Genomic DNA, 22,081 nt, shown 5'->3' on the forward strand with positions numbered 1-22,081 from the left:
ACTCCTAATCCCAAGACAATCAAGGCTTGAGAAGAGTGGACAGGACCCCACCTGAGAACGGGGAGGCCTGGGGAGGTTACTCGGATCGAAGTGTTCTCATTTGTGAATGAACCGACAAGGTAAATGAGCTCATTTAAAAATATTCTTTAAGAAGCAGAATTCTTTAATAAGTCTCCCTAGAAATTGAATATATTACTAATATTAAAGACATGGGAAAGGAGACACTGTGGGCCTGGCCAGGTTTGGTCCCTGGTGGCTAGAGACCTGGATGAAAATACTGAGAGTCTGAAGTTAGTAAACATATTAAAATTCGTTTATTTGTAAGTTTGGGATTCTGCTGATAATTTCATAATAAATTTTATTGTAAGTCCTTCTTTGACATGTTACTTTTCCATATCAAGAAATACATTATGTAAATGCGGTGAGACACTGTGGACCCTGACCTTCAAGGATGAATTAGCTCTGAAAACGCTCTCCAACCAGTAATTGTCCTGCATTCCATCCTAATGGAGAATGATGAACACCATAGCCAAACACATCTGAGGGGTTAGATAATGTCTGGATTAAATAATTTAAGACTCTCTGGGATTTGGGTTGTCATTTTTGATTTATAACTGACTTTTAGTCACTTTCTATTGTCTCATCGGTCACATTCCTAGACAAGTTTGTGTCTGTTCCTCTGATTTGAATCCCTTTTTGTAAAACAACTTTGAGGGTTGCTGCTCACTCTTCTTCACTCGTTTTCTTGGGTTAGCCCCCGCCCCCATTGTATTTTGTTCCCTACTATTAAGCAGTTTTTTTGTGGTTTTCTTTGGTTTCTTTAAATATTTATTTTGACAACAGTTGGTTAATGTTAAGGTCTTAAATCTTGTGACTTCTGTATAGATAATACTTGTCACTGTTTCCATTTTTCGATCATACATTCAAGCTTCCTTTTTATTTACTACAAATCATTAAAGTTATTTGTGTTTCTGTATCTCTATATCTTCTGTAGAGGTAGCTCATTCTGCGCCATTGAAGAACAACACTCAGCAAGACCTGTGAGAAAACCTTTCAGCCAACAAAAGCCTATCTTTTGGAACTGACACAGTGTCATTCATTTTGGAAAGAAATATTTCTAAGGTATATTAGGCACTTTATTACCTTAAATAAATTTGTCTGAATACAATGTAACCTCGATAGTGGGAGTCCTCACTCAGAGCACCGTTATTACAGGACGGTTCCTTCATGGTTCCATTAAAGCCAGAGGGTAGGTGGCTTGTCCACAGCATTACCCTTGGCTGCTCTCTAGTTCTGCTTGCATTTTGTCATGTCATCCCCCCCACACCCACACAGCCGCTCCTTTGTCCCTACTTACCTGTTCCTATTAATACTTTACCCTATCTAATTTTTTTTCCTTTTGACTTGCTAAGGAATGAAAACCTGGTAGGAAGGATATTAGAATTATGAGCAAAATGGGGATAAATAATGTGTGAGAGTTTGGGTAATTCACCCATGAGTCAGATACTAAAATTTTTGTAGATAAGATTTACCATTTATTCCACCTGTCTTGATTTCTTTTGAGCCTACTTTGAGCTATGATGATCAGGTGACCTCTGCGTGTTCTGGGGGTTCTGATGTTCCTGTGGGAATAAGAAGACTTTATGCAGGGGCAGTCATGTTACACATTACCTGTAATTACCTCCTTGGGTTGGGGCAAAAACAGTCCGTTGTGATTTGAAGGTCCATGGACCTCATCATAGTCACAAATGTAGATTCTCCTCTATAACCAGAACACATTAAAATGGCAGGAAGTACTAGTTTATTTAAGAATTGTAAGCCACTATTTTGTTTGAACATGGACTGTACTACAGATTGTGACCTTAATGTGTGATTTTATCATCAAATCACCTAATAAATGAAAACTAAGCAGTTCTAATTTTTTCAGTCAACGAATACATATTATCTTTGGGACTTAGTTGCATATTGTCTTATGAATTACGGATTGCTGATTATTTGTGTGCCTTTCAAAGGCACATATTACACCTTTTGGTAACTGGAAGTTGTTAATTAGGGTGGCAATGTAGGAAAAGTGGGGAAGGCACCAGACTGTTCTGACCCTGACCTGGCTTAAAATGTTGATGACTAGCCCCCCAGACCTGAGGAGGGTTCCTTTGGCCCCAGTGCTCCCATGTGCTTGTGCAGGCCACTTCCAGAAGGTCGTTAAACCTTCTGTCAGGCTGGGAGGTTGGATTAAAGATGGGGGAAGGGGTGGATGGGGGGTGGGGAGAGGGCATGACTCCTCTATAGGCTTTGAAGTCTGTTGGACCTGGATTTGTTTATCATCTCTTTACTAGTGTGTCTGGTTGTAAAGTGGGAAAAATACTCTCTATCTCACATGGATGTAAGATGGAAAAAGCATTGAGCACCTTGTTTTTGGCACTCACAGGATCAACCTCCTGAAACCTTGGTGAGCAGTACGGATCAGAGACAACTCTAAAAGCAGCTCATTAAAAGGTGGTTTTGGGTAGCAAGGCTCATCTCAGTCCTTATAATCCCCAACCCCTGCTCAACTGTTTGCTGTCCTGTCTTCACTTTGCTGGGGTTAAACACCAACAAGCCCCGGCCTGCCTAATTTCTCACCTCTGATCTCTCGCCCCATCTCTGAGGTGTCCCCAACTGTGTGGCCTCTTCTGCCCATTCAGCGAACACTTGGTCTCGCTTTCATCACATGGATGCATTTATTTTGGATACTAGGATTGCTTGGGCCTCCACACTTGGTATACGTACCCCTTTATTCATCCACTTGGGTTTTGGACATACCAAGTTAATCTACAACCCAGAAAAATCACTAACATTCTTGTCTTTTTTTTTTTTAGTTTTTATCTCTTCAAGTGCACACACATAGAGCTTTTGTAACTAAGGAATAAAACCCTGAATATACTTTCACTTCCATATTTTCCCCACACGATTAAATATTCTCGTATGTAATTTCCACTAGTTGTATGGTAGTCTATCAACAGGATGGTGATAATTTAACTAAATCCCTGCTATTGCATATTTGGGTTATTTCAGTTGTAGATAAGTCTGTATAAACATTGTTATGATAAACATTGGTCCCGGGGGAAGGAAGAGACTTTCTTTATAATGTCAAGCTAAGTCACCACCTGTCATTATCTCTACAAAATGCAGTGCATGCCCTATACAATTAAATTAAGACCTATAGTTTCAATTAAATACAAAAAGTAGAAAATGGGCTTCAATTGATTGCTATGATTTTCATGAATTGATGAGACTTTACATGTAAAGTTTGAAACACTCCATCTTTTACGGTTTAGAAACGAACCAGGAAAAGGAAGGGGGGAAAAAAGGGATCTTAGTTAGGCCTATCAATAGAGACCTCAGAGCTCACCTTGCCTGTGCTAAGATGAGGAAACAGACCCGGCGAACTCCAGAATCACTTGCTGTCAGGGCCCAGATTAAGCACATGTGTTCTTTCCTTCTGCCAAACCTCCTCCCAAGCTACATTGCTCCTTTAAGTAAATCGAGGTGTTTGCTATTATAGGAGCCTGTGATCTTGTACTTAAATGAGCTTATTGGACTGATCTTTGGCATCAAGAAGGGGAGATGGCATCTACCCCAAATGGGCTGCTGCCCCCACTTCTACCTTAGAGGATATTATTTATTACTACATCTGTTTTTGAAACCAAAAAGAGTCTTAAAATCTTAGCTTGTGTTTCAGGTAGCTACAACCAATAGGTGACGTTGGTTTATCAGAGGATGTATTTATCATCACTAAAGTGAACTATGCCTTAAAAATTTAAGTGATCTTCGTGTGTTTGTTACTTTCCCCACAGCATGCCAGAAATAAAAGGACATGCTCCAGTCAGTAATTGAGGCTCGGTTCAGAAATGGGTCTCAACTAGCAGGCTGTGTCCTCTTAGTTGGGAGGTAAGGGGGTTAAAACCAAAACAAGAAACAAAAAACTCCAAGATAAGGAAAGAGTGGGAAAAAGAAATCTATTTGAAAACGCAGTTTCTAGGTGATTTTTATGCCAGCACTTACTACAACTGCAAGTCAATGCCTGGCACCGTTTATTGTTGGAAATTTCCTTGCAAAATTGTATTTCTGATTCAGGCACCTGGTGCAATGCAAAATGTGTGTGTCTATGCGCATGCGTGCACATGTGTGCATATGTCCAAATGTGACCATATATTATGTATATAATATGTCTGATTCCCCAAGACAAGCATTTCTGAAGCTGAGGCATGTGGACTTTGATGGAGAATACAGTAATTCATGTGCCTTCCCATTGCTCCTGTCCCCAGGGTAATAATGACGTACTTTTCCAGTGAGTGCTGATGTTCTGACACCTGGTGGTAAGGTGGGAGTATTTTTCTGGGTGGTGGATGTAATGATTAGCAAGAGTGATAGTTGATTTACTTTAAAAGGGAGTTATTATGTTCTTAAAAGTAAACCAATTCTGAAGACTTTTTTTCTACTGACTTTTCTTTTGCAGCTCTGTGACAGAACCACAAAGAGTAGGCAACTGACTTTCAGTAAGTATCCTCTTATTTAAAGGGCAATGCAAAGATTCACTGGCGTTGTGTATAGGAGTTTTCTCTTTTTTTGATAAAATATAGATCTGGCTTTACATTTTCAAAAGAGGTTGAAAGGAGTCTGATACTGATTTACTCACTAATTTGTACATTGATTCATTGGATATTATTGGGAAGCTGCTGATATCAAGCTGTGTTCACTTGGAACAACTAAGATGGATAAGACATGGCTACAACCCTCAAGTGGTGTACAGTCTAGCAGGAGAACCAAGCAAGTAAAGAAGTAAAGTAGAAAGTAAAGATTGCCCAGGCATCGCTCTTGGTGAGGCAGGACCCTGAGACCTATGTGGGGGGAATGCCTTGGTGGAGTTCTGCACACCAGAGGGCATGTCTGTGTCAGGACATGCTCTATTTTTTTCTTTAATGTTTATTTATTTTTGAGAGAGAGAGAGAGCGAGCGAGCACATGAGCAGGGGAGAGGCAGAGAGTGAGACAGTCTGAAGCAGGCTCTCTGAGCTGTCTGCACAGAGCCCAACATGGGGCTCAGACTTATGAACCACGAGATCATAATCTGTACAGAAGTTGGAAAAAACCTACTGAGCCACCCAGGCGCCCAGGAAATACTTCCAGAAGTTTACCTCACCCGCTTGACAGAAGAAACAACCAGTGTTTGCTCTGGGTATAATCAAGTATTTTTTGAAAGGGTACCAAGGACTCATTCTTAGGGTCAGATGACTTAATATTCACCATGATATTCACTAAGCATTTTTTGATTCCCCTTGAGTGATATTCTTGTCTTTTGCAGAAGAGAATGACATTTTTATCAATATTTTATTAGAGGTTTTTTTAAATTATTTTTTCCTTTAATTAGGAAGACAAGTCAGAAATAGGAAATGCAGCTTTCTGAAGCCATGAATAGGAAATGAGTTTTTTGCTCCCAGTGTTTAATTTGCTAAGTTAGCAAGTTTAATCTCATGATAATTTAAACAGTAGTTTGAAGCTATCCAGGTTTATTTCTTCTACCTTTTTGAAAAAATGCATCATTTAAATATTCATACTGGTTTTCTATGTATTCAGATATAGTCATTAGAAGGAAGGTTTTCTTTTTTTATGTAAAACATTTGTAAATGAATTGTTGGTATTTTGAAATTTTCCCTTTTATAGCGAAGTAGTTTGTGTACATAGTTTAAAAAGTGAAATAGTGCTAAAAGACTCAGACTGAAATGCGTGTCTCCTATACTTCTGAGTCTTTACTTAGAAGCAGTCACATTGTTAGAAGTTTATATTAGTATTTGCCTTCTATACAAGTAAGGATGCATGCACTGCACTCTTTTGATTAATCTATTTTAGACATCTGTGATCTATTATGGCAGCTGATTCATTCATTCATTCATTCATTTTTCCACTCCGAGATTCTTTTTTCCATTCCAAACCTTTCCAAATGGATAACTTAAATTTTTTCTTGGGCTTTCACAATGCTAGCTATGGGACATATTCCCTGATCTTCCAAGATTTTTTATAGTGATTGCATTTCCTTTTTATAAACCTTTTTGTTTTTCTTAAATTTTTGTAAGTTTTTTTTTTTAATTTTTAAAGTTTATTTTTCAGAGAGAGAGAATGGGCTCTTGAATGATGATTTAAATGATTGAATCATGTCCTGCCCAGATAAGCCCACTGATTCTATTTATAGAGTTCTATATACAAAATATCAGTACTTCATGGATAATCTTTTTAACAGCAAGCCTTTTGGTCTAATGTTTCTTGGCCAGTCACTTTTTTACTTTATGTAGAATTGTTGAGATTTATAATTCCTGTAACCTAGAAGTAAAGGCAATATTGATAGGAGATCTTCTAAAAGACAAATGAAAGTCATCTAGATGTAGGGGAGGTAATGGGAGTTTTTAAAAAATATAAGAGAAAGAGCTATCAATGGTAACATTAAAAGGCCAATTGCTGATGACCAGTTGGGCATTTGGGGAGGTGGAATATCAAGTGGAAAACCTTTTAATCTCCTATAACCATGGCTGAGAAGAAAGGAAAAGTTAAGATACTTAGAGTAATTGTTGTGTCTTTTTATATTAACACTATAATAATTTCTTAAGAATTGGCAAGTATCCAGAATGTGGAGGGAGTAGTCCAAGATGGCAGCTAGCAAAACCCCAAACTCACCTCCTCCCAGAAACACACTGAATCTACAACTACATATGGTCTACATATGGTCTGAAACAGACTGGAAAACTAGCTGAGCAGCTCCCTCATAATAAAGCAAAAACCTATAGCAGATACACCAAACATAATGAGAAAGTCATCAAACCACAAGGGAAAAGAGCAAGAGAAGAAGAAAGGAAAGGGGAAGAACTATAAAACAGCCAGAAAACAATGGACAAAATTGCAATAAGTATATACGTATCAATACTTTTTTTTAATTTTTAAAAAATATATATTTATTTTTGAGAGAGATAGAGTGTGAGCAAGGGAGGGGCAGAGAGAGGAAGACACAGAATCTGAAGCAGGCTCCAGGTTCTGAGCTGTCACCACAGAGCCCGAATCAGGGCTCAAACTCACTAACCACAAGATGATGACTTGAGCAAAAGTCAGATGCCAACCAACTGGGCTAGCCAGGTGCCCCATCAATAATTACTTTTAATGTAAGTGGTCTGAATTTTCCAATCCAAAGACACAAAACAGCTGAATGGATTAAAAAACAAAAACAAACAAAAATAAGACTCATGTATATGTTGCCTATAAAGACTCACTTCAGATGTAAGGAAACACGGACAAAGCAAGGGGATAGAAAAAATTATTCCATACAAATGGAAACAAAATGAAAGCTGGGTAGCTATACATATATCAGACAAAGTGGACTTTAAAATAAAGACTGTAATAAAAGACCAAGAAGGGCATTACTTAATGATAAAGGGGTCAATACAATAAGAGGAAATGATATTTATAAATATTTAAGTATTCAAACATAACATCTAAATAAATAAAGCAAATATTAACAGACCTATAGGGAGAAATTGATGTCAGTACAATAGAATAGGGGACTTTAATACTCAACTTACATCAATGGATAGGTCATGCAGGCAGAAAAATCAATAATAAACATTTGCCTTAAATGATACATTAGACAGAAGGATCTAATAGATATAAAGAGAACATTCCATCCAGAAGTAGCAGGACACATATTCCTGTCAAGTGCACATGGAACATTCTCTAGGATAGCTCCTATGTTAGTCCACAAAACAATCCTCAATAAATTTAAAACTGAAGTGATATCAAGCATTTATCTGACCAGAGTAGTATGAAGCTACATATCAGTTATAAGAAGAAAACTGGAAATATCATACATATGTGGAGATTAAACAATATGCTACTGAATAACCAATGGGTCAATGAAGAAATCAAAGGAGAAATCAGAAAAATACCTTAAGACAAATGAAAATGGAAATACAAAATACCGGGATATATGAGATGCAGATACCCAAAAGATTTTTGTTTGTTTGTTTGTTTGAGAATCTGTACAAAAGCCGTTCTAAGAAGAAAGTTCACAAGATGCAAGCCTACCTCAGAAAAAAAAAAAAAAAAAGACAATCTAACTTTATACCTAATGGAACTAAAAAAGAGTACAAAGGAAGCCCAAAGCTAGTTAAGGAAAGAAATGACAAAGATCAAAGTGGAAATAAATGAAATAAAGACTAAAATGACAATAGATCAGTAAAACTAAGAGGTGGTTCTTTGAAAAGATAAAATTAATAAACCTTTAGCTAGACTCACCAAGAATAAAAGAGGATTCAAATAAATAAGAAGTTACAACTGATACACAGAAATACAAAAGATCACAAAAAACTACTTTCAACAATTATATGTCAACTAATGGCAAAACCTAGAAGAAATAAATTCCTAGAAACATAATCTTCCAATACTGAATCCTGAAGAAATATAAACTCTGAATAAACAATTATTTGTAAGGAGTTTGAACCAGTAATCAAAAACCTCACAACAAACATGTTTAGGAAGAGACTGCTTCACTGTTAAATTCTATCAAACATTTAAAGATTTAATCCCTATCCTCAAATTCTTCCAAAAAATCGAAGAGAAAAGCCACCAACTCATTTTAGAAGCATTCCCCTTATACCAAAACCATACAAGGACACAAGAGGAAAATTGCAGGCCAATATCTCTGATGAACATAGGCACGGAGAATCTTAACAAAATGTTAGCAAACTGAGTTCAACAATACATTACAAGGATCATACGTCATGATCAAATGAGATTTATTCTAGATGATTCAACCTCCACAAATCAATTGAGGTGATGCACCTCATTAACTGAAGGATAAATATTATATAGAGGCAAAAAAGTTTGACAAAATTCAACATTTATTTGTGATAAAAATTCAACAAAGTGGTATACAGAGATTGTACCTCAACATAATAAAGGCCATGCATGAGTGACAAACCCACACCTGGCATCACACTCAGAAGTGAAAAGCTGAAAATATCAACAAGTAGACAAGAATGCCCACTCTCACCACTTTTATTCAGTATAGTATTGAAAGTCCTAGCCAAAGCACTTAAGCAAGAAAAAGAAAGAAAAGACATCCAAATTGGAAAAAAAAGTAAAACTGTCGTGTTTGCAGGTGACATGATTTTAAATAGAGAAAACCCTAAAGACTCCACCCAAACTGTAGAACTAATAGAGTTTCCAGTTACAAAATTATTATGCAAGAATGTTATGCCTCTATATACTAACATTTAGCTATCAGAGAAATTAAGAAAACAGTCTCATTTATAATTATATTGAAAAGAATTAAATGTCTAGGAATAAACTTAACTAAGGAGGTGAAAGACCTATACACTGTAAACTATAAAACATTGACAGAAGAAATTGAAGAAGATGCAAAAAATTGAAGAAATAGAAATATATTCTCTGCTCCTGGATTGGGAGAATTGATACTGTTAAAATATCCATATTAATTAAAGCAATTTATGGATTTAATGCCACCTCTATTGAAATTTCAAAGGCCTTTTTCACCGAAGTAATCCTAAAATTTTGGTAGAATCATGAATTACCTCTAATACTCAAAGCAATCTTGAGAAGGCATCATGCTCTCTGATTTCCAACAATACTAGAAAGCTGTAGTAATCAAAATAGTATGGTGTCAGCATAAAAACAGATACACAGATTAATGGAACAGAATAAAGAGTCCAGAAATGAACCCACGCATATATGGTTACTAATTTATGACAGAGAAATCAAGAATATACAATGGAGAAATGGCAGTCTCTTTAATAAATGACGTTGAGAAAACTAGACAACCACATGCAAAAGAATAAAACTAGACTACTATTTTATACACAAAAATCAATTCAAAATGGATTAGAGACTTGAATGTAAGACCTGAAATATAAAACTCCTCAAATGAAAAGCTCCTTGACATTGGCCTTAGCAATGGATCTGTTGCAAAGGCAACAAAAGCAAAAATAAACAAGCAGGACTACATCAAACAAAGACTGCTGAACAGCAAAGGAAAACAACAAAGTAAGAAGACAAACACCTACTGAATGGGAGGAAATATTTACACCCCATATCTAATAAAGGGTAATACCCAAAATAAAGAACTTAATATAACTCAATAGGAGAAAGCCAAAAAAGAAAATATTTTAAAGAAGGCAGAGGCTCTGAGTAGACATTTTTCCAAAGAAGACATACAGATGGCCAACATCACTAATTATCAGGGAAATGCAAATCAAAACCACAGTGAGATATCACTTCACATCTGTTAGAATGGCTATTACCAAAAAGAAGAAATAACAATTGTTGTAGAGAAAAGGGAACCCTTGTGCATCATTGATAGGAATGCAAATTAGTGCAGCCACTGTGGAAAACAGTATGGGGATTCCTCAAAAACTTAAAAATAGAACTACTATATGATACAGCAATTCCACTTCTGGCTATTTATCTGAAGAAATTGAAAGCATTAATTTGAAAAGATACATACACTCCTAAGTTCACTGCAGCATTATTTACAATAGCCAAGATATGGAAAGAATGACTTCTTGCAATTTGCTTCAACATGGATAGACCTTGACGGTATTATGTAAAGTGAAATAAATCAGAAAGACAAATACTGCATGATTTTACTTATATATGAAATCTAAAAATGGATTAACAAACAAAACTCATGGATACAGAGAACAAAATGGTAGTTGCCAGAGGGGACGGGGGTTGGGGGTATATGAAATGGGTGAAGAGGTATAAACTTGCAGTTATAAAATAAGTGAGTCACAGGGTTGTAATGTACAGAATGGTGACTATAGTTAATAACATTATGGTGCTTATTTGTAAGTTGCCCAGAGAGTAAATCTTAAAAATTCTCATCACAAGAAAAGTATATAACCATATAAAGGTGGATGATAATTAGATTTATTGTGGTGATCATTTCTCAGTGTATGTGTATTGAATCATCATGTTGTACACTTAAAACTAATACAACATTACATGTCAATTATGCCTCCTTTTTTTAACCCTTTTTTTTTCTGAGAGAGAGAGCAAGTGAGCGAGCATGAGCACAAGCTGGGAAGGAGCAGAGGCAGAGAATCTTAGACTCCATTCAGAGCAGCGCCCACTGTGGGGCTTGATCTCACAACTGTGAGATCATGATCTGAGACGGAATCAGGAGTCAGAAGCTTAACCAACTGAGCCATACAGGAGCCCCTCAATTATAGTTTTTAAAAAAAGATAGAATTGGTAGGTAAAATAAGCTTATTCAATGTCATCTTGTTGCTTTTCCTCTGTAAGAGAATACAGTCATTCAATTTCACAATATTCCTACATTGTGGAAGTTAGGGGCAGTAAGCCACTGAGCCCAAGATGGGCAGCAAATAATCTACACAAGTATCATAATCAAGTGGTTACCTCTGGGAGATATCTTAAGTAGTATATAATAATTTTTGAAGGAAACGAATCTATAGAACAAAAAAGAAATGTAAGAGTCCAATATGTCTTTTATGGGACCATCCCCACTAAAATTGTTAGCATGTGCTGAGTGTCAGGAAATTGTGAATTAGAATCTTGATCCTGAGCCACTTCCTTCTTGTTTTGAACCTTTCCCAAAATTTTGTTCCTTTGTAAATCTCTTCCATTTGTAGGTGATCTTCAGGATCTCTAAAAATAACACTCTGCTCCAGTTGTCTTGTTAAAAATGTTAAATCACATCTAAGCAAAAACACTATAGAACCAGAGCTCAGAGTCTTTCTGATGAGCAGATTTTCCTTTTTATCCTCCATTTTATATTTGGGCGTTTTCTTCTTGCTAATTCTGTCACCAGGTATTTGTAATAGGTTTTTTTCGTATAGTAAGTAATCTGCTTCCATCCTATATCTTGAACAGAAGACTGTGTTGTCCTTTACTTACTGTTTTTTGTTTGGCTTTTTGTTTTTTGTTTGTTTTTTTGTTTTTTTGCTTCTGGCAGACTTCTGTTTACTTTGATACTGCCATTCTGCTTTGCTCTGTGTTGAGATCCGTTTGTTGTCTGTTCAGTGGCCTTCAGTCTCAAAAATTCTTACCCTCAGTACTCTGCAGTTATTTTCTAGCTGTGTCATCTGAGAAGAAAATATGTTTCTCAGGATTCTTGGAATTATCTACTTTGATGAAGCCATCAGAAGTTCATCCCCTTGAGTAAATGGAACACTACTTTTTTTTCTTCTTTTACCACCACCCCCCCCATCCATTATTGATTTTCTTTCTCCTGTACCTTCCACCCCAGAATTTGGCTTTTACTTCAACATTTACTCAATGTATCTATCAAAAACATTACCAAATTTTAATTTTGTGTCTGGTGGAAGTCTACAGCTCTTTGGCTTTTATTACAAAAACTGTGACCTGACTTCTACAGCCTCCTTAAAGCTGAGACTACATAGTTACCATAGCCACGAATGCTTTCTTGCTGCCGGCTCGACCACGACAGACGCCATTTTCATTGCTCTACATGTGCTAAATAATTCTCCCAACAGCCTTCATGTCCTCAGGACTATTTTTGTCCCATTTTAAAAATGAGAGAGGCTCTGTGAGGTTAAGTAGTAAAAGAGTCTTCAAGAGTTCCAATGCAAGATGGATGAAAAAGATAGAAATATAGTCCGTGTAGAATAACGTCCAGGTTCACTGCTAATGGCAAATTTCTTCTAAAGCTGGGAAATGGCCTGGCTGAAAATGATAACTATGACTTCTCCTCTATCTGCTTTAAAGCATGAAAGTAATGTGACTTTAATAAGCTGGCATTTGAGAGAGGACAGTGGCCTATATACATTTCTTTTGCCTCAGATCTGATAAATTCATTTTTACCCTCTCATAGGTCATTTCAGAGAAGGTTCTTGCTTATTAGGTAGAAAATATGTTAGTAATGAAAGAATGCATAAAAGAGGTAGACTTGTCCCGCCTAGTGAAAAAAGTAAATTACAAGTTTTGGAGAAATATGTAAGTGCTGGGCTGTCTGGATTTTACCAGAAACCCAGAACCAAGTCTTTACTATAGGCTTGAGTTGTCATCTCCCTTTCTGCAGTTATGAGTGCAGCCAGTTTCACTGTGGCATTGATGAGTTTGCTGGCTTCCGCTGCCGGGTTTTTGCTGTTAGACAGATAAGAGCTGATGCAATCACACAGAAGCTCCTGATATTTATGTAGATGTAGTCTGTGGCTTGAAGGATTCTGCTCTACCTAATTTCAAATCACTGCCAGGCATGGTTGGGCCGGTACAATGTTTCTCAATTTCTTGGAGCTTTGCTACATATTTCTGCCACATAAAAGTCAAGGATGTATTAAATTAAATCTCCCATCTCCTGATAATAAGATTGGTGACTGCCACTCTTATATCAGAGCACAGTCTTATATCCATGACTGAAGATGTCAAGCATTTCTGTCTCTATCAGAACAAATTTATTTCTGATACAGGGTCCAAGTATAACATTTTGCCAAATATTTATGTTTATTTTATATATTGAGAACATAGCATGGAAAGCACTGTACTTTTTCTTAACAAGGAAGGATTCCTTTTGGCTTATATATCACTGCCAACCTATGGTAACTCTGAAATCTGAATTTAGTAATATTTTTGATTCATGAGAGGGAATAGCATGTATTTTGTTCTTCTGCAGCAATATTGGTTCTACAGAGGAGGTGGTAGTAAAAAATTTATATTTTCTGAGTACACAAAGCATATGTGAATCAGAAGACACATGGGAAGGAAATATATGTTCTGAGCACTGTTTTTTCAAAGGCTCTTTTTGACAATAACTACACTTTATGTTCCTGTCCTTTACAATATTCTGTAATTTCTAACACCACATAAAATAAATTTACACTTTCCTCTTTAAGTCAGCAGTTGTAGGTTCTGCTATCAATCCTTCCAGTTAAAGTATATTGTGTGGTTTGAAGCAGCACAATATAGTAGCAAGAGCATTAGACCAGGAGATGGAAGTTCTGGATTGAGTTCCCACTGGGCCATTTACTGTCAACCAGGACAAGGCCTTTCAAAGTCTCATTTTTTTGACCTGTGTCAAAAAATAATAATCTTTTACTATCCCAGGGTGGTTTTGTATATCAAGTAATAATGCATGTGTAAATTGTTAGATCCTCTGCAGATATAAGGAATTATAATTTAGGAGGCTTTTGACAATATATTAGCCTTTGTAAATTCAAGGCTTGCTTATGCTCTCAGCGGGGATAAACATCTGATATGTGTACTTGACCAAAGCAGACAAAGTTATTGGCTGCTAAGAGAAATGAGAAGAGTTTTTGACATCAAATAGGTCTGATATTTTAGAGGTGAATGGCATCTCCAGATGTTCTCCAGTTCCAAGATACAGATATGCAATAACTGGCATATCATTGTCAGAATATTTACAACCTATCTAAATTTGAAATACTTTATAAGTGCCATATACTTAAAGATAAATCTAATGAATGATATCTTTAATAAATGCCATATACTCTATTAAAATTCTGGAATGCTTTAGTTGTACACCAAGATACGACTATAATGTAGTTCTGATAATAGCTTAGATTATTTATTATCCTTCCTTCATATGATTTTAAGGCAGTGAGCTGTATCTTAAGAGGCTATTTACATTTTTAAATAAGGAGATATTATTAGAAGAAAATGTTTTTATTTTTAAGCCTCAAAATTTTTTAAATTTTTTAATGTTAATTTATACTGAAAGAGAGAGAGTGTGAGCAGGCAAGGGGTAAAGAGAGGGAGACACAGAATCTGAAGCAAGCTCCAGGCTCTGAGCTGCTAACAGAGAGCCCAACAGGGGGCTGCAACCATGAACTGAGATTATGACCTGAGGTGAAGTCAGACCCTCAACTGACTGAAACACCCAGGTACCCCTTAAACTTCAGTTTTTAAAGACAGACTATAAAGGATACTTTCTTGAGCTATTCATAATTACATACTCTCAAAGGCATAGGAGAATCATAAATTCTAATCAAGATTAATCTTTACATTGGATTCTCAATCATGCATAGATTCAGTATCTCCTTCAAAAATTAGAAAAGGCGACTGTAAGTGACAAGGACTAACAAATTCACAAAATAACCACAGGAAAGTGATCTAAAAAAATGTAGTCTGAAGTTTTGTTCTTAAGAGTGTAGTAAAAATGTGAAATTGAAATTTGACTCTGAACTTAAAAACTTGCAAAACTCTACATAACGTTTCAGGAAATATGTTTTGAAAAGTAGTAAGAAATCCAAGATTAATTCAATATGACTAACAAAATAAAAAAATTATCAATAATGATTTTCCTTTCTTCCTTCCTGATTTGTGTGTGTGTGAATCTTATCGAAGGAAAACATTTCACCTATAAATGTCATTCTCCTTAAAATGCTCAAAATAATTTCCAAAAGAGTCAGTCACCCACTTACTTTTCATATTATCAGTATCTGTTCAAAAGCATTGTTTTCTTCTTTTTTAAAAATTTTTTTAAAGTTTATTTTTGAGAGAGAGAGGGAGACACAGGATCTGAAGCAGGTTTTTGGCTCTGAGGAACACAGTTGGCAGTGGGCCTTGAACTCGAGCTCTGAGATCATGATCTGAGCCAAAGTCAGATGTTCAGTGGACTGAGCCCCCCAGGTGTGCCCAAAAGCACTATTTAAGTAAGTATTTACCTAATGACCAGTTCTACTACTAGTCATATACAGGCACTATAGAATTAAAGAGGAGAAGACATAGTTTGTGTTTTTTTGATTTTCTTTTTAATTTTTTTAACATTCATTTTTAAGAGGCAGACTGAAACAGAGTATGAGAGGGGGAGGGGCAGAGAAGAGAGGAGGGACACAGAATCTGAAGCAGGCTCCAGGCTCCAAGCTGTCAGCACAGAGCCTGACATGGGGCTCGAACTCACAAACTGTGAGATCATGCCCTGAGCTGAAGTCGGAGTCTGAAGGTTAACCAACTGAGCCACTCAGGCACCCCAGTTTGTTTGTTTGTTTGTTTAACAGCTAACTATCATTTTCCTTTTTTTTTTTTAAGTTTTTATTTATTTATTTTGAGAGAGAGAGAAAGCACAAACAGAGAGTGGTAGAGAGAGGAGAGAGCAAGAATCCCAAGCAGGCTTTGCACGGCCAGCATGAAGCCCAAAGTGCGGCTCCAACTCACAAACTGTGAAATCATAACCTGAGCTAAAAGCAGATGCTTACACAAGTGAGCCACCCGGTGCCCCGGGGAAGATACAGTTTTTGATTCATGAGGATAAATTTGCCTGATGATTTAAACAAGTTTAAGAATCATTATTTTAAAAGGCAACAAAAATTAAAAAAAAATTTTTTTAACATTTATTTATTATTGAGAAACAGAAACAGAGCATGAGCAGGGGAGGAGCAGAGGAAAGGGGCGACAGAATCTGAAGCAGGCTCCAGGCGCTGAGCTGTCAGCACAGAGCCTGCCTGATGTGGGGCTTAAACCCACAAACTACGAGATCATGACTTGAGCTGAAGTCAGATGCTTAACGACTGAGCCACCTAGGTGCCCCCCCTCCCCAATTTTTAAATCTAAGTCAGACAAAAACAAACTGTATTTTATCACTTATCTAACATGCGAGATAACATGGGGAAGTGTGTCAGTTACATATTAATATAACAAAACTTAGTGACTTAAAAAATGGGTCAGAATTCATGAAACTGTGGATTGATTGACTGGATTCACCTGGATGGTTCTGCTCAGCATGGTATCAGCTGAGATTGCAGACTTCTGTAGATTTGACATTTAATATGTGTTCCTCATGTGACTGGCAGTTAGGACTGGCTACACCACCCCTTTGTTTCGTGGTTCTTCTCAATATGGCTCTCAATTTAGACTTGGATTACACCTCTAAGAATATGTCAACTGACTTTCAAAAGAAAGAGTAGTATTTCAAGCAGTGAAGGAAACTCTTGAGGCCCAGCCCCAGAAGTTACACATTATCACTTGTGCTGTGTTCTATTGATTGAAACATACCATAGGGTCAGCCCAGGTCCAGGGGAGGGGTAATAAAGCCCAATTCTCAATGGAAGGAAATACTGAAGAATTTATAGCCATCTTTAATCCACGATAGGGAGACGGTTCTCCATGCCTGGTGAGAAATTATCATGGCATCCTAAAAATTGTTTCAGATTCTGCCATTACTTAGATGATTACCTGCTTTTTCTTAACATCCTTCATTGCTTATTGATTCAAAATAAAGTTCATTTGTAAACACAGAACATTGTGACTTTTTAATCTGGCACACAGCTTTGGGAAAATAAGTGTAAAATGGCTGCAGAATAATTACCACCAGCACATAAAAACAGACAAAAAAACTTTCATTGTTTATGCTCATTATTTGTTTAGACTTGATTGGGCCAACAGAAAATTTGATCATTGTTAGACATAGGTGAGATTTCTAGCTGTTGCCTCTTCATTCTCCCCTCCTTACTTAGCATAGATCTCTAATCTTTTAGCCTAACTAAAAGACTACATTTCCATGTATCCATTGCAGTTAGGTGTGTGATTAAATGTCAATGGTCAGCCACAAGAACTGTTGGATGAACCCTTCTTGTCTCTTTTCATCATTGTGGAGAGCATACACCAGCCTAGGACTGGCAACTTCAGAGTCTCTTTTATATGAGATAAACTTGTATCTTCGTGTGTAAACGGCTTCTATTTTAGATTTTTGTTATTGTTATTATAAGGAGCCAAGCTTAATCCCACTTGATTTATCTGCTAAGCAAATCCTCCATCTCAGACTTAAACTTAATGAAAGTATAGTCAATGTTGATGAATAAATTCTCTATGGGTGATGTTAAACATGATTCTTGTTTGTTTTCTTTTGGGTCTGGCATTTGGTGACTTCAGTGAAAGAAACATTGTCTGCACTCATGCCCATTTACATGCAGAGAAAATTAAGAAAACTTTAAAGCTGACCTCAGATAATATTATATGTTTGCTAACCCATAAGTTGCCAAAGACTATACCAAAGAAAGTCAATTTTTTATGTTTTTTTTAAATGTTTTACTTATTTTTGATACAGAGAGAGAGAGAGAGAGAGAGAGACAGAGCATGAGAGGGGGAGGGGTAGAGAGAGAAGGAGACACAGAACCAGAAACAGGCTCCAGGCTCTGAGCTAGCTGTCAGCACAGAACCTGATGCAGGGCTCGAACTCACAAACCATGAGATCTGACCTGAGCTGAAGTCGGAGGCTTAACCGACTGAGCCACCCAGGCGCCCCAATTTTCTTATGTTTGTTGCTTTGGTTATCAGAGCACTACTGAGTCACAAGTAGAAAATGAATAAATCTAATTAAAATCAAATAAGTAAAACAATTAATTATCAATGTTTGATACAAAAAATTATGCAATATTTTTATCTAAGTAGAAGTTTTTTAGGCAATGCTTAAATTTTATTTTTCTTTCTATAAGGTGGTACCATTCCTCAAGGAAGTGATGCAATTTTGCACATTTTAGTGAAAGCAATTATATCTGTCTTTGCTGGTGTTTTGGGTATGTTTTTCAATAGATGAACCAGTGCCCATGCCTTCTCACCCAGTAAAAGTCCCTGCGGGGTTGCTTGATGACATTCTTGGTCTTGAACCGCAGGGTAAGCTGCACTCTGGGCAGAGGTGGATGGAGAGAAACGAGGTCACTGCAGCCACCATCATATTGGGCTTTGTACCAATAGACCTATAGCTGGAGGGGTCCTGGCAGGAGAGTGGAGAGTGTGCAGAGGGTGGGGGATGGGTTAGAGAAGGCTGGGTGGGTGTTGGGCCGTTCACTGGGAAATGATTTTCATGGAGCGGAGGATGCAGGACAGACAGCCTCATTTTCCTTACACAGTTGCCATGTTGTAACTGAATCTGGGAAGAGGGTGGCCTGGAAGGCCGGCCGTGCCTCACATGCATTTCCTGAATAAAAATATCTAAATATAATCCTGAAAATTTATTTTCCTCATTTGAATTGTGTTTTTATGTTCATGGTGCCTACATTTTTTTAATTAACAGATTTATTGAGGCATAATTAATTTGCATGCCATAAAATTCACAGAACCTGATGCGGGGCTCGAACTCACGAATGTGAGTTAAACTGTACAATTCACTGGGTTTTAGTATATCCATGGTTGTGGAACATCCCCACCATCTAACTTCAAAACATTTTCATAACCCTAGAAAGAAATTTCACACTTGTTAGCAATCATTCCTTATTTAGCCCTACATCGGGTTCCTGGGAAACACTCATCTACTCTTTGTTTCTATAGATTTGCCTAGTCTGACCATAGATGTGGAATTAGGCAATATGCGGCCTTTTGTGACTGGTTTCCTTCGTTTAGCCTAATGCTTTCAAGGCTTCTCCATGCTGTAGCATTTATGGGCACTTCACTCGTTTTTATTACTGAATAATGTCCATTCAGATCTACCATGTTTGTTTATCAACCCATCAGCCCATGGATATTTGAATTGTTTCCACATGTGTGCTGTTATGAATAAGGCTGCTGTAAATATCTGTACACAAGTTTTTGTGTAAATGTATGTTTTCATTTCTCTGGAGTGTATATATAGGAGTGAAATTGCTGGTTCACATGGTAGCTCTATGTGTAATCATTTCAGAACGTATAGACGGTTTCCCAAACAGGTTGTACCATTTTACATTGCCAGCAGCAGTTTATGGGGGTTCTGAGTCTCCACATTCTCCATAATATATTACTATCTGACTTTTTGATTCTAGACTTTCCAGGAACTGTAAAGTACAACTCATTTGGGCTTTGATTTGCATTTCCCTGATTACTAATGCTACTGAACATCTTTTCATGTGCTTATTGGCTATTTGTACATTGCCCTTGGAGAAATATCTGTTCATTATCTCTGCCTATCTGTTAATAGGGTTGCCTTTTTATTATTGAGTTGTAAGAATACTTTACAACTTAAAGATACAAGTCCCTTATCAAATATATGATTTGCAAATATTTTTTCTCCCATTCTATGAATTGTCTTTTTACTTTATTCAAAAGGTATCTTTTGAAAAAAAAAAACCTTAATTTTGGTATCTGATTTATTTTTTCTCTTGTCACTTCTGCTTACTTATAGTGTCATGCCTAAGAAAGTATTGCCTAATTCAAGATTATGAAGATTTATTCCTATGTTACCTTTTAAGAGTTTTAAACTTTTTGCTCTTATATTTAGTTCTTTGATCCATTGAATTAATTTTTATGTATAGTATTATGTAAGTTCTCTGCTTCATTCTTTTGTGTGTGAAATGTTCCTAGCACCCTTGTCAAAAATTTGTTGACACCCTTGTCAAAAATCAACTGATTGTAAAATAAAGGTTTATTTTTAGACTCTTAATTCTATTCCTTAATCTAGAAGGCTAGCCTTTGTTAGTCTCTGTCTACTACAATCTCAATTACTGTGGAGTTCTGGTAAGTTTTGAAATTTCTCAGTGTGAAGTCTCCAACTTAGTTTTTCTTTTTCAGAATTGCTTTAGCTATTCTGTGTCTCATATATTTCTACATGAATTTTAGGATTGGCTTGTCTTTGTATGCAAAAAAAGGTAGCTGAAATTTTGGTAAGAATTGTTTCAAATCTTCAGATAAATTTGAGGAGTCTTCCCATCTTAACAATATTAAGTCTTACAATTCACAGACATGGGATTGTCTTTCATTTAGTTCTTCTTTCGCTTATTTCAGTGATGTTTCATAGTTTTTGTTCTTTTTGTTCAGTGTACATACCTTATATACATCTTTTACTAAATTTATTTTTAAGTAGTTTTTTCTTTTGTTGTTGTGGAAAATGGAATTGTTGTTTTAATTTTTTAACATTTATTTTTAATAGAGAGAGAGACAGACACAGAGAGAGAGACCACAAGTGGGGAAGGGCAGAGAAAGAGGGAGAGACAGAATCTGAAGCAGGCTCCAGGTTTCAAGCTGTCAGCACAGACCCCAATGTGGGGCTCAAACTCACCAACTGCAAGATCATGATCTGAGCTGAAATCGGATGCTCAAACACTGAGCCACCCAGGAACCCCATAGAAAATAGAATTGTTTTCTAAACTTCATTTTCTAATTTTTTTATTGTTAATGTGTAGAAACACAACTGATGTCTGTATATTGCTCTTGTAGCCTACAACCTCGCTGAACTCAGTTATTAGCTTTAGTAGTTTTTCTTTGGATTTGTTATGATTTTCTATACACAAAATACTGCCATATGGGAATAGAGGTAGTTTTACTTATTCCTTTCCATCTGGGTGCTTTTCATTTTTATGATGTATGATTGACTGATTGCCTAATTGTCCTGGTTACGGCCTCCATTATAGTGTTGAACTGAAGTGGCTAGAGTGGACATCCTTCTCTTGATCTTAGAGGGAACCCATCTCTCACCAATAAGTATCTTAGTTACAGGTATTTAATAGATGTTCTTCATCAAGTTGAAGAAAGTCCCATCTATTCCTAGTCTCCTGATTGTTTTTGTATTGAAAGGATTTTTGTCAAATTTATTTTCCATCTATTGAGATGATCATGTGGTGTTTATTCTTAGTCTATTAATATTGTGTATTACATTGATAAGTTTTAGTATATTTCAAGACCCATTCACTCCTGGAATAAATCCCATTTAATCATAGTAAATAATCCTTTTTAAAAATTGTCAGATTTTTTTGGCTAATATTGTGTTGACTAATCTTATGACTATATTCATAGAGAATATTAGCCTGACATTTTATTTTTTTTGTGATGTCTTTGTTTGATTTTGGTATCAGGGTAATCCTAGCCTTATTGAATGAGTTGGAAAAATTTCCCTCTTCTATCTTTTCAAAGTGTTGATGAAAGATAATATTCCTCCTTTAAATGTTTGGTAGGATTCATCAGTAAATCCATCTGTCCCTGGGCTTTTTCTATGTCCCGGGTTTTTTTGGTTACTAATTTAATTTTTTTCTCTCTATGGGTCTGTTCAGATTTTTAAAAATTTTCTTCATGAGTTTAAGTCTGTGTTTTTCTAGAAATTTGCCCATTTCATTTAGGTTGTCCTATTTTTTTTTTTTTTTGGT

The sequence above is a fragment of the Suricata suricatta genome, chromosome 3 (assembly GCF_006229205.1).
Source record: "Suricata suricatta isolate VVHF042 chromosome 3, meerkat_22Aug2017_6uvM2_HiC, whole genome shotgun sequence".
Taxonomy (NCBI): domain Eukaryota; kingdom Metazoa; phylum Chordata; class Mammalia; order Carnivora; family Herpestidae; genus Suricata; species Suricata suricatta.